Genomic DNA, 15,964 nt, shown 5'->3' with positions numbered 1-15,964 from the left:
CAACCCAAAAAAAGATATATAGATATATATATAAAAAATTACTACATCAAGTCAACACACATAGGAAATGCTTTCAATAATCTCAGAATGAGCACAAAGTGGCTTTTTCATTTAGACTAATGGGCCATACACACTATAAGATTTTCTGAAGATTTTTTCCTTTAGATTTACCAAAACCAGATAATATGAGGTCAAACCTAAACACTTTCAATTTGTATGCAATCTGGCAGGCCCTTGCACTACATAGAAAAGGTAAATCTGAAGGAAAAAGTCTTCAGAAAACCTTATAGTGTGTATGGCCATACATGATCCAATTTTCTTACAATTTTCTGTCCAATTTTCTTGAAATTTACCTTCAAGTATGTAGTACAAAGGCCTGCCTAATTGGATACAAGTGAAAGTGTTGTTTAGCTTTGACATCACATTATGTGGTTTGTGGTTAATCTATCAGAAAATTGTACAACAAAAATTGAACATGTATGGCCATACACACTATAAGATTTTCCGAAGACATTTTCCTTCAGATTTACCTTTTCTATGTAGTGCAAGGGCCTGCCAGATTGCATACAAATTGAAAGTGTTTAGGTTTGACCTCATATTATCTGGTTTTGGTAAATCTAAAGGAAAAAGTCTTCAGAAAATCGTAAGCCCCGTACACACGTACTGATCGTCGGCCGAACGATCGGCTGTCTTTTGTCCAGGGCTGTCCTGTCTGTTGAAAACTGCAAAAGACTGCACACGAATTTTGTCGGCCAACAACAGACGACTGCAGAAGTGATGTCATGTGATGGTTAACTTTCCCTGTGTTTTTTCTTTTCTGAGCATGCCCAGTCTTGCAAATCAGCCGATTGTCGGCCGAATTCTGTACTGACTGGCGAACAATCGGCCGTTCTGGTGTTGGCCAACAAAAATTTTAATGCCTGCACGACAGATTCTGTTCGGCCGAAAATGCGCTGTCGGCTGTCGGAAGCATCATACTAACAAGCCTACAATCGGTCGTCGGCCGAATATTTACGGCCGAAGATCGGTACGTGTGTACGAGGCATTATAGTGTGTATGGCCCATTAAGCTGGCCATACATGTTCAACTTTTGTTGTACAATTTTCTGGTAGATCTACCACAAACCACATAATGTGAGGTCAAAGCTAAAAAAACACATTCACTTGTATCTAATTAGGCAGGCCTTTGTACTATATACTTGAAGGTAAATTTCAAGAAAATTGGACAGAAAATTGTAAGAAAATTGGAACATGTATGGCCAGCCTTAAGCCTCGTACACACGTACCGATTGTCGGCCGTAAATATTCGGCCGACGACCGATCGGCCGATTGTAGGCTTGTTAGTATGATGCTTCCGACAGCCGACATCGCATTTTCGGCCGAACAGAATCTGTCGTGCAGGCATTAAAATTTTTGTTGGCCAACACCAGAACGGCCGATTGTTCGCCAGTCAGTACAGAATTCGGCCGACAATCAGCAGATTTGCAAGACTGAGCATGCTCAGAAAAGAAAAAACACACGGAAAGTTAACCATCACATGACATCACTTCTGCAGTCGTCTGTTGTTGGCCGACAAAATTCGTGTGCAGTCTTTTGCAGTTTTCAACAGACAGGACAGCCCTGGACAAAAGACGGCCGATCGGTCGGCCGACGATTGGTACGTGTGTACGAGGCATTAGTCTAAATGAAAAAGCCACTTTGTGCTCATGCTGAGATTATTGAAAGCATTTCTTATGTGTGTTGACTTGTAAGAAACTTGGATCATGGACGGCCAGCCAAACACTCATTCATTAGTGAACTGGTGATTTTGGTTTAGGAACCGACAGACCCAATTAATTACTTTGCTGGGCGTTTCCTATACTGGGTGGGTGTAGTTTAACCAAGGTTATATAAAGGGATGTATGAGATCATATCATTTGGCCTGTGGAAGGGCCACAGGTCTTTATGTCTGAATTTGCTTTTGGGGGTGGGGGGGTTTGCTGGCATGCCTAAAGATCCATATTGCAGTAAGTGTATTCTGTTGGATGAATACTTTTCATGCTCTAACTGTTTGGTATAGTTTTTGCAAAGTGTGTCTTTATGTACTCTATACATGTTTTTTTTTTTTTTATTTTCATGCCTCTGTGTAGCTGTATGTTCTACTGATTTGATGGTATTTAAATGAAAAGGCAGGCTCATGCAAACAATTAACATAAAAGTATGTTGGGTATGTTTTATGCTTAATACTAAGGTGTCTACAACTTATTTTGCTTGACTTTTGGATATTGTAAGCTCTATCTATCCATCATATGTTGTATCTTTGCACTGTAATTTGAATAAAAATTACTTGATTTGGGGGTTTTGGGGGGGGGGGGGGGCATTGCACATTTCACATGCTTGCTTGAGTGATTACTGATGTTTTATACATGTTCAATAAAACTTATTCATTTGTACAAAGCTCCTGGTTTTTTCTTTTCTTCATATTTGTCTAGATGTAATTCAGATATCTTGTGTGTGTGTGTGTGTGTGTGTGTGTGTGTGTGGGGGGGGGGGGGGGGAGGTGTGTGTGTGTGGGGGGGGGGGGGAGGTGTGTGTGTGTGTGTGTGTGTGTGTGTGTGTGTGGGGGGGGGGAGGTGTGTGTGGGGGGGGGGGGAGGTGTGTGTGTGTGTGTGTGGGGAGGTGTGTGTGTGTGTGTGTGGGGGGGGGGGGGGGAGAGGTGTGTGTGTGGGGGGGGGGAGGTGTGGGGGGGGGGGGGAGAGGTGTGTGTGGGGGGGGGGGAGGTGTGTGTGTGGGGGGGGGGGCAGGTGTGTGTGTGTGTGTGTGTGTGTGTGTGTGGGGGGGGGGAGGTGTGTGTGGGGGCTAAATTGTAAGAAAAAATTAAAGTGTTAATTTATATATTTTTAGCTAAATATATACATAAAGGAATAATACAAAATTTCCATTCAGTCGCTGTGGATGAATGTAACCAAAACATTTAATAAAAAAATCACTAAAAATGATTACTAAATAAAAGATTGCTACAGCGCTCACTCACCTTTTTAGTTGGCTTAGGTCAGTGATGATGAACCTTGGCAACACAGGTGTTTTGTAACATTTCCCATGATGCTCACCTACACTGCAGAGTACATGAGCATTTTGGGAAATGTAGGGCAAAAACATCTTGGGGGGGCGGGGGGGGGGGGTTAAGGGTTACCATCACTGGCCTAGGTAAAACATTTCCAATACATTTTAGTTGTCTGTGTGCGCCATTTTTAAAATAAAGCAAAATCTCTTTACAATAAATTGCAAATGGCACATTGGCGTTCGCCCTGGACCAGAAATGACACCAAATTGGCTTGCACACATTCCAGCAAGTGGTCACTATCAACTGGCTAATCATGGTGAGGGCCACTTTCAGCTGTGAAGAAATGGCATTCATATGCAAAGTAAGTGTGTGTGTGTGTGTGTGGGGGGGGGGGGTCTGTGCTTGTAATCAGAGCATTGATTACCAGTGCAGACCCTTGGGGGATGCCACTAGAGCCACCAGGGATGCCCACCCATGCCACCATTGATGCCAATCAGTGCTCAGGGAACCTGTTAGTGCCCTCCTCATCAGTGCTGCCCATCATTACCATCTTTCAGTGCTGCCCACCAGTGCCAATCATTGCCCATCAGTGCCACCTATCAATGCTGCATATCAGTGCCACCTATCTATCTATCTATCTATCAGTGCTGCATATTAGTGTCTCATCAGTGCCTGCCAGCGCAGCCTCATCAATGCTCGTCAGTGCAACAAAAAACATATTGATTTACCAAATTTTATTACATAAACAAAAACACATTATTTTAGGGGTCAAACATTTAGGTCTTCTTTTTGCCAATAGATAAAAAACCTTGCAGTCATCAAATACCACCAAAAGAAAGCACTATTTTTTATGAAAATACTGTCATACATTTGTGTTAGGTACAGGGTTGCATGACCGCACAATTGTCATTCAAAATGCAACAGTATAAAAAGCTGAAAATTGGCCTGGGCAGGAAGGGGTGTAACTGCCCTGTAAGGAAGTGGTTAACTATTGAAACATGGGAATAAATATTCCAGGGGTAATCATGCTCAGCTCAATGGTTTAGTGGTTAGTGTTCCTGGCTATAAACACTGAGAGCATGAGTTCAAATCCCAAGTGTGCCATCGCCTTCTTAAATTTTAGACAGCTATAAATAAATACTGAAACTTGGCAAATGCATAATTGCACCCTGCACATATGCATGTTTGCTTCTTGAATATACAAGGCCATTGACATGCAATTTTAGGTGATGTAGCCAATGTATTACTATGTGGCCAAAAAAATTATGGCACACAGGGTGTTATCATGGTTGGGCCTTGAACTCATGACCTGGCAATCTTTGGCTGTGAGCTTAGCCCACTACACCAAAGTGCTGAATACAATCAGATATGCCTGAAAGTTTCAGATGAATAAAGAATGAAGACTGCTAATTAGACAGCTGTGTAGTCTGCTATTAGAAAATCTAAAGGTTAAAACACATAAGATACATAACTATACCTTAAAATTAAAATAAACCATAATAAATGACATTGCTGTGTAATAGTGATTCAGAATAGACAAATTTCCTTTTATGAAAAACACAAAGGGAATTTGGCTAATTCCAAACTCAAATTCAGCCTAAGTTAACTCCAAACCCGAATTCAGTCTAAGTTAACTCCAACTCCGAATTCATTAAAGCATCTAGTTGATGGTTTAACTCCAGCCACTTACCTAATTAGGATGCAATGAGTTTAGGCTGGAGTTATTTCTGGAGAAGTGAGCAGCTCTACTCCAAACTTATACTGAATTAGGCCCTTTGTCTCATATAATATACAGAGAAGTCTAGTAATAGCTCCAGACGAAGCTTTCTGAAGCAAAGCGAAACATGTAGAGCAACTACTAAACTTATTATAGGCCGGCGCCTCATGTATTCGGGTTTCCGCTAGCAGGAATCTCCTGATGTGAAGTATAATGTTCTGACTGGTTAAATTGTTAACATATCTCTTGTATTAACCTATATGTGATTTGTGATTTCATTTATTTTGAACCGTCTATGTATTATTATATGGACCCTGTATAGGTCCTTTTCTTCTTATCCAACACATAAATGTATGTATGTTTCTCCTGATTTTAACTGAATTCAAATAAAACATTGATTTTTATAGACATAATGTGCCCGAAATCCTTGTCTTCCCAATCCTTCCACTTTGAATAACTCATTAAGGATAGGGGCACCACCCACAATACGACACATGTGCCCAGATAGCTGCGGTCTGCAGGCATATCTTTCGATAACCTACTGGCAAGCAGCCATTACAGCTGATTTGTCACGGGTGTTTTTCCAGTCATTTTTCCTCTTGGGAACTCAACATCTCCCTTTTTCATCACTCACTTTGGTTCTTGCATATATGCCTTTGGACTTTTTGGACTGTTTTTCACTTTATATGCACATTGAATATTGATTATGTCTGCACTTTTTGGTCACTTTATTGATTTGGAGTTGCACCAATTATTGGGTTATTTTTGATACTCACTATATATATATGTTTTTACATATGTTTCATTTTTCATGATAGCGCTGCACTATTTGTTTTCCATAAGTTTTGATTTATATAGATCAAGTGTTTCAGCTGCTTCACCATATTATTTTCTGTTTATATTATTTTTACTTAGCGCAGGATCTTCTTGTTTTTCAAGTATCGAGAGATGGTTGAGGGTAGCCCCAGTAGTCTCCGCACCTCTCTCCAGACTATAACAGTGTCTCTGATCAAAATATTTGGATTGAAGTTTAGTTGGTAGAGCTCTCAAATTAGAGGGCAACACAACAGGGAGGATGAGCGGAGAGACAAGGGTCAAGGGTATCCTCAAGTACATAATAAGTGTATCTAGATTTGCCGGATATCTAGTCCAGGCCCTGTCTCAGTAGACAAGAGAGATTGTAAAACTTTAAATTGGGGAGACCTGCACCACCTGTGTTCTTGGGGAGACAACGTTTTGAAAGGGCAATGTGTGGTTTCTTACAAGATTACAAGAATGCAATCAGGGCCATATCAATTTTTTGTATGTCAGAATGCTTCAACAGTGGAGGTATAGTTTGCATAGGGTAGAGTAGGCGTGCAAATGACACCATTTTAAAAAGATGCTGGCATCTGCCAAAGAACGATAGGGGAAAGGCTGTCCAGGCTTCCAGCTCCTGCACAGTCTTGGTTATTAGTGGGGGGTAGGTAAGATAGTACAAACATGATGGCTCCCATCCAATCCGTGTACCCAAGTAAGTGAGATAATTATTGGCAATGCCAAACGGTTAGATAGTCTCTATTTAGCTGACTCACGGGGGTTTAAGGGTAGGACTTCGCTCTTATCAAAATTCTATTCTATTCTATTAACCCAGAATAGAGTCTAAAAGCCACAAACTTTTGTTAAAGTCCAATAAAGGATAGTTTGTTAAAGTTTTTTAAAGTCCAATAAAGGATAAGAAGAAAATAGTAAAATATCATCAACAAAAAGGGCTGAGCAGAAGATTTGATTGCCAATAGTGATGCCGCCGATTACCTCCTTGGAATTAAGGCATGACATAAAGGACAAAAAAACAGCAAAGGCACAAACACACACAAATACAACACGGTGGGGCTTTGGGAGGCAATGCCAATATTGGGGCTATGTGCCTCCAGCCCTATGCATAAATGTATAATAAAGGGGAGGGGGAATAATATGGGTAAATAGGGGGTATTTATAGGAATCGGCATATTGGATAAAATAATTAAGAGGGTAATATATAATCCCTTATATCATGTAGATATTACTTTAAAAGCCGATGTCCCAAAGGTACATCAGGTAAAAAAGGAAGGGGGGGGGGGAGAAAGGCTGGACTTTGTATGAGGTGTGTGGAGTTGGTTGGGATATAAAGTGGTACAATAACCTGTAAAAGGGTAAAGCTTTAATCCATATCATCATAATAACATTACATATCATCATAATAACATTACACATGGCAATAGGATCAATCAACACCAGAAACATCTCGTAGTTAAATCATACATAAACAGTAAGATGTACATTGTAAGGAGAGTCATTGATAATGAGCCTATATAAAATCCAAATTAAATAGTATAATGATGGTTGTGGGGGATACATCAAGGATAGGCTCAACGCGTTTCGTGGACAATTTCCACTTCATCATCAGAAGGTGTATCCCAAGTCAATATTTGTAGATGGGATTAATGTGGATAAGCTTGTTGTGGATAGTGATCCAGGGCCATAGGGTCTGCGCCGGAAGCTGAAGGAACCCATAACTGCGGTCCAGGGCACAACCAGTGGGCATACCTGGGTGAGGTATGAATGACCAGAGTAATGAATATTAAATAGGATCGAGGTAATGATCTCCCATGATATCTATAACAATAAATGTATAAAAGTAGTGGATTAATATGGGAAGTGCACTGGTGCTACAGTGACAGCAATATAAAGGTGTATGGGCAAGGATCTATACCAGGATGGGTAGACCAAAAAGAGAATAGAGCAAAAAGGGAAGATCAAAAGTGGAGAAAGGCTGTGAATGGGTAGTGAAACAATATCACCAGAAGGAGCAATGGGAAGGTAAACCCATAACCCGGGTGTGAGGATATCCACTAATAAACAATGTGTGTAAAGAAAGATTGGTCATTCATATGTCACCCTGGTATGCCCACTGGTTGTGCCCTGGACCGCAGTTATGGGTTCCTTCAGGTTCCGGCGCAGACCCTATGGCCCTGGATCACTATCCACAACAAGCTTATCCACATTAATCCCATCTACAAATATTGACTTGGGATAGACCTGCTCCTGATGAAGTGGAAATTGTCCACCAAACGCGTTGAGCCTATCCTTGATGTATCCCTCACAACCATCATTATACTATTTAATTTGGATTTTATCTAGGCCCATCATCAATGACTCTCCTTACAATGTACATCTTACTGTTTATGTATGATTTAACTACGAGATGTTTCTGGTGTCGATTGATCCTATTGCCATGTGTAATGTTATTATGATGATATGAATTAAAGCTTTACCCTTTTACAGGTTATTGTACCACTTTATATCTCAACCAACTCCACACACCTCATACAAAGTCCCGCCCCCCCCCCTCTTTCTTTTTTACCTAATGTACCTTTGGGACATTGGCTTTTTAAGTAATATCTACATGATATAAGGGATTATATATTACCCTCTTAATTATTTTATCCAACATGCTGATTCCTATAAATACCCCCTATTTACCCATATCACCCCCCCTCCCCTTTATTATACACTCCTTGGAATTAAGTATTCTGGATAATGGCTCAATTGCAATGTTAAAGAGAAGAGGGGGGAGAGGACACCCCTGTCTTGTGCCTTTATAGTTAGAGAGATGGTATCAGAAATAAAGTCTGCAGTGACTAAGTGAGTGGAAGGGGATGTATACATCTGTCTAATAAAGTCTAAGACTGGGCCAGAGAAGCCAAATGTTGTCATTACCATGAATAACCAAAAGAAACTAATGTTAAAGAAGGCCTTTTCGGCATCAAAAGAGATAATGGCGATGTCTTGATCTAGATGGGATTTGGCAAGTTCTAGCGCTAACAGAATTCTGCGAATATTCAAGGTGGCAGAGTGCCCGGAACAAATCCTGATTGAGCCCGGTGTAGAATATCGGGAAGGAGTGGTGCTAGTCGGGATGCTATTATCTTTGAAAGGATTTTTACATTGAATTGATCAATGAAATTGGCCTACCAAATCTTTGGTGTAAGGGGTCTTTTCCTTTCTTTGAGATAAGTTTAATGTGGGCCTGGGTTCCTGTGGGGAGATATGGCCCACCGTCCCACATTGCCTTAAAAACTCGTGTCAAGGTGTCGGGGATAATTTCACTAGTAAGTTTGTAAAATTCGGCAATATAGCCATCAGGGCCTGGGGCCTTAGCCGAAGGGAGGGATTTGATAGTAAGCAGGACTTCCTCCAGGGAGATGGGGGTATTAGGAGCTTTTAGTTGATCTGTAGTTAGTTGGGGTAAGCGCACTCTATCCAGGAGCGTCATTGCTTTTTCCTTTTTTTTTTACTAACTTCTGCAGGTGTGGTAACAAGAGAACCCATAGGGTTTTGCAAAGTATATATGTAGGTCGACCGTCTGGGACTAGAACATAGTTTGGCCATGAGATTTCCAGCTATTTTACCAAATCTGTGGAATTTTAGAGTAGAATATGAGAGTTTAGCTGATTCCTGTTGTTGCACCCACATGTCAAAGTTTTGTTTTGCAAGCTGCCAGGCCTTTATAGTGGCTACAGTGCGTGACTGCAAAAGAGGCTCATGTGCCAATTGGAGAGTATCACTGGCCTAATGGAATTGTTGCCTGGAGTGTTTTTTTTTAATTGAAAAGTGTAAGAAATAATCTTCCCTCTAAAGTAGGTTTTGCCTGCTTCCCAAAAAAGATTGGGATCTGTAAGGTGGGCTCCATTCGTGGCTACATAGTCCGCCCACTCTTTGTAAAGCAGGTGGTGAAAGTCGTCATTGTTGGCTAGGTAGGATAGGAAAGGCCAAGTAGGGAGGGGGATAAAAATTTTATTTTAGATAGTTTAACTAAGATGGAACTGTAATCGAATTCCTATATCGGCATTGTAGAGCGACAAGACCAGCGCCGGTGAAGCAAAGAAGTAATCAATACATCAGAAGGAATTATGGGGGGGTAGGGAGAAGGTGAAGTCACGGTCCGTCGGGCGAGTTAGGCGCCAAACATCGAAAAAGTGAATTGACGAGATAGACTGGGAAAGAAGTGTGGGTCCAGGTGGAGGAGAAGCTAAAACTCTGGATTTAGCAGGCCGAGCGCTAGTGGGATCCTCAGAAGAGCGGGTGACTGAGTTAAAATCTCCCCCTCATAAGTGGAGAGTCTCAGGGACCTGGAGTACCCAAGATACCCAAGTTCTTGAAAGAAGGTAGTGTATGGGGAGTTAGGGGCAAATATATTCGTTATAACTAAATCACTAGAGGCAATCGATAAATGTAGGGTCATTTTGCGGCCTTTCAAGTCAGTCTCAAAACCCTTAACAGTATGTCAAAGGTTTTTATGAAACAAGATCACAATTTACGGCCCATGGCAGGGAAGCCAAAAACCTCACCCACCCATAGTTTACGTAGACAATGAAAATCGTCTGCAGATGAGTCTCCTGAAGGAGCGCAACATCAGCCTGGAGACGTTTCAGGTGTCTAAAGACCTACATATACGTTTGTTAGGAGAACGAAGCCCCTTGAAATTCCATGATATAACCTTCAGGTGATCCCCACCGCCTGGAAGAGCCTGTGCTGAAACATTAAATTAGCATGGGGAGAGGGATATCCCCTGGAATGCATAGCTTCCCCCGGTTGAGGAGCACCACCACACATATTAAGATTAGAGGGTGTAACGAAAAAACAGTTAAACAAATCAAACAAAAAAACTAGAAAAACCAAAACAAAGTGGAAAATCCACCTAATATTCAGCATTAACTTCACTTTGTTCCACATGGAGACTCTCTCCAAAAAAGGTCCCGCCATAAAAATTACTCCGAGTCCTCAACCAAAGATGACTAATAGACAGCTCCGGAGGAGGGAGGGGGGGGGGAGGTAAGGAAGGAGAGAGAAAACATAATGAGAGTGGGGCTATATGGAATACATAAAAAGGCAGGCATGAGGAAATGCTGTAGAAGGAGGTAGCACAAAGATCATCCCTGCGCTGGAGTAAAAAGCTGGCGAGCAGAAGGTAGCTCTAAAAGGCCCATTAGGGCATGTACATAAGATGAAAAAACAATATTAATAGTAGAGACAATTATAGCATGTAAGATATGAACGATCTCTAAGGGATGGTAAATACTGTATGCTGGATATTTATGAGGAGTTCAACTTATTGCTGATCGGCAATTCTGGTGCATTGAACGACTCAGTTTAGTGGGAGGCTTTTGAGGGCTACACTGGTGTCGCGAAGTTGCAGCTGAGGCAGAAGTGGAGTGTTGAGAAGAGGTGGAATCCCGTTGATCAGTTTTAGATGAAGTATTAAGGAATTGCTCTGCTTCCAAAGGAGAAGTAAAGGAAACATGATCCCCTGTTAAGGAGTGGATATGCAACATAGCTGTATAGACCAAAGTGAACCAAATGTGTTTGTGAAACAGGGCTGAGCAGATAGCAGAGAATGCCTTGCGTTGTTTCATCACTTCAACAGAGTAGTCAGCGAAAAGCAGCAGGTCAACACCATTGATAGAGAGAGCATGGGAATGGCAGAACCTCTGGAGAATAGCATTTTTATCTGCGTAATTGAGATAGCGGTGTTGTGCGAATTTTAGAAGGCTGGCCAATGCAGTGCGCACGCTCCACTACACATGGCGGAGGCAAATCTGGTCAGGGATGGTTGTATCACAAAGTTCAGAGAGCATAGATGCAGAAAAGGATTTGGGAAGGCCCACTATGCACAAATTATTACTCCTTGAGCGGTTCTCAAGGTCGTCTAATTTTTCCTGGATTTCCCTGTGTGACTGGGAGATGCAGGCCATAGCTGCAGACTGTGCTGTGGCTTCATCCTGTAAGGATAAGATCCATTCCTCAGTATGGGTGATCCTCTGGGCATGAGACTGTAGATCAAGGTGCAGTTGTTCCATGCCTCTCTGGACTGCTTTGTCTACAGCCTTGGTAAGGGTGGGGGAGAGGAGGGCAATCACTAACTGTGCAATGCCGACAGGAGAGGCTGGTTCGAGCGTCGCTGGCTCAGTGGGAGCTGGGTTGTAAGTACTGTCATCGGCGCTGGGAGCAGGCGCCACCTTGGCAGTAGCAGCTGCCTTGTCACTGCTTTGTGAAAGGAGCCGGGTGGCTGTGCGATCGCTCCACGAAGCGATCCATCTGTGACAGGCGGGGACGCTTTGGAACTGGTTTTAAAAGGAGGGCGGTGGGAGCTCTCTCGGCTCACCTCCTGTCTATGCGGCACTGGAACCGGTAGCCAAGACTTCAATATTTTTTGGGTACAGCGTCGCATGACAGTATAACTGTCAGTTAAAGCAATGCAGTGTGGCATTGCAAAAATTGGCCTGGTCAGGAAGGTGGTAAAACCTTCAGGGTGAAGTGGTTAAAGCACCCTAATTTTGCCCATCCCCGTTTTTCACTGTGGAATATATTATTCATATGTGCAACACATGCAAGGGTCATTCCAAAGGATGCTGCAGAAGAAAGGAGTCATCCTGAAATAGGAAACCTTGGACAGTGATCTTGGCACCAGGGTTTCCATCCGTCTGGATTTCACGAACCACATCGGATTGGATAGCAGCGGGTGTCAGCGGACATGTCACCACCACTGACATTCGCTGCTCCATAGAGGTAAATCGACAGGTGGACCTGATCGGAAAGTCCGTGTGAAAGGGGCCTAAAGGCCTGTACACACGATAAGAAATTCGGAAGGGAAATTTCGTCCGACGACCGATCTGCCGATTTTCGGATTGTTAGTATGGTGCTTTCGACAGCCGACCTCGACTTTTCGGCTGACAAAATCCTGATGTGCAGGCATTAAAATTTCTGTCCTCCGTCAACACACGTCCGATTTTTGTCTCATTAGTACAGATTTCGATGGGGAAAAATCTTATGAGCAAGACTAGGCATGCTCAGAGACGAAAGAACACATACAAAGCAATCCAACGCATGACATCACTTCTGAAGTAGAATTCTGTTGTACGGGAAAATTCGTATGAAAATAACCTCTTCACTTTCCACATCAGACTAGCTTGCCACAAAAAACAGACGACAGATCGTTCGATAATCTTATCGTGTGTACGGCGCTTTAGTCGTATTTTAGTCAACTAAAGTCTCCAGTACCCACCTGAACTTCCAATTTGCTCTGAGCTCCACCTGTCTGTTAAAGCCCCAGCACCCTGACTTTGTCTGCAAGCTGTATTGGCTGAGAGATGCAGGCTCCTTCTGTCTGCCTACTGCCTGGGGGTTCTGGAACACTGCCCTGCAAACCACAGAAGAGGAACTCCTCCTTTGGATTTGTGTCTGTCTGGATGTGAAGTGGTAAGTGTTTCCCCTCCTAGCAAGGTAGCAGTGCTTAGCACTGCGTAAAATAACAGCCTCCCCAAACTGCCCAGTTCTCCACCCTGTGCAGTCCCTCACTTCTATTTACTTGCCCATCCCTACATGCAGCCTGGCATTACAGCCAATATAAATTACAGTTTTTTATTTATTTTTTAAAATATATTTTAAAAATATATTTTAACCGCTTTAATACTGGGCACTTTTACCCCTTTCCTGCCCAGGCCAATATTCAGCTGTCTGCGCTGTTACATTTTAAATGACAATTGCGCGGTCATGCCACCCTGAACCCAAATTAAATTTTTATCATTTTTTTTTACACAAATAGAGCTTTCTTTTGGTGGTATTTAATCACCACTGGGTTTTATATTTTATCCTACAAAAATGAAAAAAGTCCGAAAATGTTGGGAAAAAAAAAGTTTTTCTTAGATTCTTTCGAAAATGTTGTAAATAAGCAATTTTTCTCCTTCACTGATGTGTGTTGATGAGGCAGCACTGATGGGCACTGATGAGACGACACTGATGAGGAGGCACTAATATGCCACACTAATGGGCACTGATATGTGGCACTGATGAGCACTGATAGCCTGCACTGGTGGGCAATGATAGGCAGCATGGATGAGCAGGCACTAACTGGCATTACTGATGGGCACAGATTGGCATCACTGATGGGCACAAATTAGCATCACTAATGGGCCTAGATTGGCATTACAGATGGTCACTGACCGGCATCAATGCTGGGCACTGTTGGGGCTGCACTGATGATCAGTGCCCTGATTACCTGTACAGGTCTCCCCTGCGAGGAGATGCCGCTGATCAGTTCTCCTCTCCTCACACTCTGTCAGTGTGAGGCAAGGAGAGCCTGGTACCAGCACTTCCGTGTTTACATGTGATCGGCTGTGAGGTGTTACCCCCAATTTGGCTGCAAAAAAAAAAAAAAAAGGCAGGTGCAACCCCAAACTAAATGAATTTTAGGTTTCTTAATCACGGTTTATTATACACAATTTTCTTTTATTTTTAAAAATAAAATACTGTTTTAACTTTTTTTTCATAATTTGTGCACCTGATTGCAGTGCTCCTATTGGAAACAACATTCTGTCTACATGCATACAGTATTCCTCAGTGACAGCTACATGACCATCCCTGCAGCAGTAGGTCTTCCAAGAAAGGAAAGCATTTCAGCCCATCTGTCTCCTTTTTATCAATACCAGCTACACCAGGCATGTCCAACCTGCGGCCCGAGGGCCGCATGAGGCCCGGAACCGCAGGCAATGAGGCCCACTGCCCCCTGACAATTTTTTTTTTTGCTGGGGGGGGGGGGAAGGAAGTCGGGTCGGGGGCACAGCCACAGAAACTTCTAACTAACGGTAGGCAGAGGCTGCCTCGGGGGGGGGGGGGGGGAGGGCAGTGTTTCTGACTCCTACCACCAAGACAACTTCAAATCACTGAAGTGGTCATGGTGGTTAGAGTGTTCCTTTATTATCTCTCAGAATAGGTAAACCTCTGTGTACTGATTCCATTTCATTTCATCATCCTCTAGTATTATTAAATCAGTGCAGGGGGCGTAGCGACGCAGGAGCGGCGCGGCAGCATTTTATTACTTATTTACCTTAACTATAGTATATATTTTATATGCGGCCCGAGAAAATTTCTCTACACTCAATGTGGCCCAGAGAAGCCAAAAGGTTGGACACCCATGAGCTACACTGTTAATGTAGCTTTTTATCCTAAATCCGTCTCCTCCTCCCCCTGCAAGGTTCGGTTCACACTAAAGCGTTTTTTCATGCTTTTTGCAGCCTCTGCATTTTTGGAAAGGGTCAGGGACTTTTTTAAACACAAAACGCTGCTTTTTTGTTTTATTAGACTTCAATTGAGAAGCAGCAGAAAAGCATGTAGTGCGTTTAAGCGTGTTTTGGCGCGTTTTTGATGTGTTTTGCAGTTTGCATTATTTAATCTGGCCAACAACAAACTGGCCAAATAGAAAGAAACAAAAGAACCAAAAAGGCAAAATGCATTAAAAACAAGTGGAAAACGCATGTCTGAAAACGCAGACCGCACAGCAAAAAGCACTGCTGAAACGCTCAAAAGCAACATGCATAGGTGTGAATCGAGCCTAAAATACAATACAAAAAATGGAGAGGGACATGCAATTTTCACTGAAATAAGAAGACAGGAATAGTAATAAGCTTTCTGAAGTTTCACACTTTACTAAAAACTTGTTTTTGTCTTAACAGGAAGTGAGGGGAAATGTTCCCAAGAGGGACTAAGAGGACTGTAAAAACTTTACAGAGGCGCTAACCCTTCCCTGCTCTATCCAAATCAAAGTAAAAAAGTTGGCTGGAGATGAGCTTTAAAGTGAAATGAAAATGAACATAGCACATCCTTCAATATTGTGTTCTTATCTCAATCCAAAGCTCCTAATGCAGCCTTTCTTAACCTTTTCAACACAGAGGAACCCTTGAAATAAATTTCTGGTCTCGGGGAACCCCTGCTAAAAATGAAAAATCTACAACTCATGATACATTAGTGTGACAGTCAGTGGGAAGAATGCTCCTTACTTTTGTCATCATTGGGAAGAATTACTCCCTTACAGATAGCTAAAAGGAACAATGGCGTCATTGGGAACTTATCTGAGAGGCAGAAATTGCCGATTTCTTAAGGAACGCCTAGTAACCCCAGGAGGAACCCTAGGGTTCCACTAAACCCTGAGAAATTGAGAAATCCTGACCTAGTGTGATTTCTGTCTGCTGTCTCTTTCCTGTACTATGCATGAGTCACTTTACCTTACAGGTTATGCTTTAACCACAGAATACCATAGGAAAGCCCTACCAAAGCACACAGAAATTGATTGACAGCCTCAGTTGTGCATGTTTCCCTATGAGACTATGGAGAAGAGGATGTGTCCATTCC

General features: G+C 42.5%; 1 protein-coding gene across 1 annotated transcript in view; it reads right to left on the bottom strand.

Annotated features, from left to right (window-relative positions):
- LOC309558337 (acetylcholine receptor subunit alpha-1-B) overlaps nt 1–15,964 on the bottom strand; it is a 124,297-nt gene that overhangs the window by 82,422 nt on the left and 25,911 nt on the right. The window lies entirely within an intron of this gene.

This window comes from Pelophylax lessonae, assembly GCF_965119305.1.
Source record: "Pelophylax lessonae genome assembly, chromosome: 6".
Taxonomy (NCBI): domain Eukaryota; kingdom Metazoa; phylum Chordata; class Amphibia; order Anura; family Ranidae; genus Pelophylax; species Pelophylax lessonae.
The sequence above is the reverse complement of the archived record's forward strand: the minus strand, read 5'-3'. Positions and strand labels throughout refer to the sequence as shown.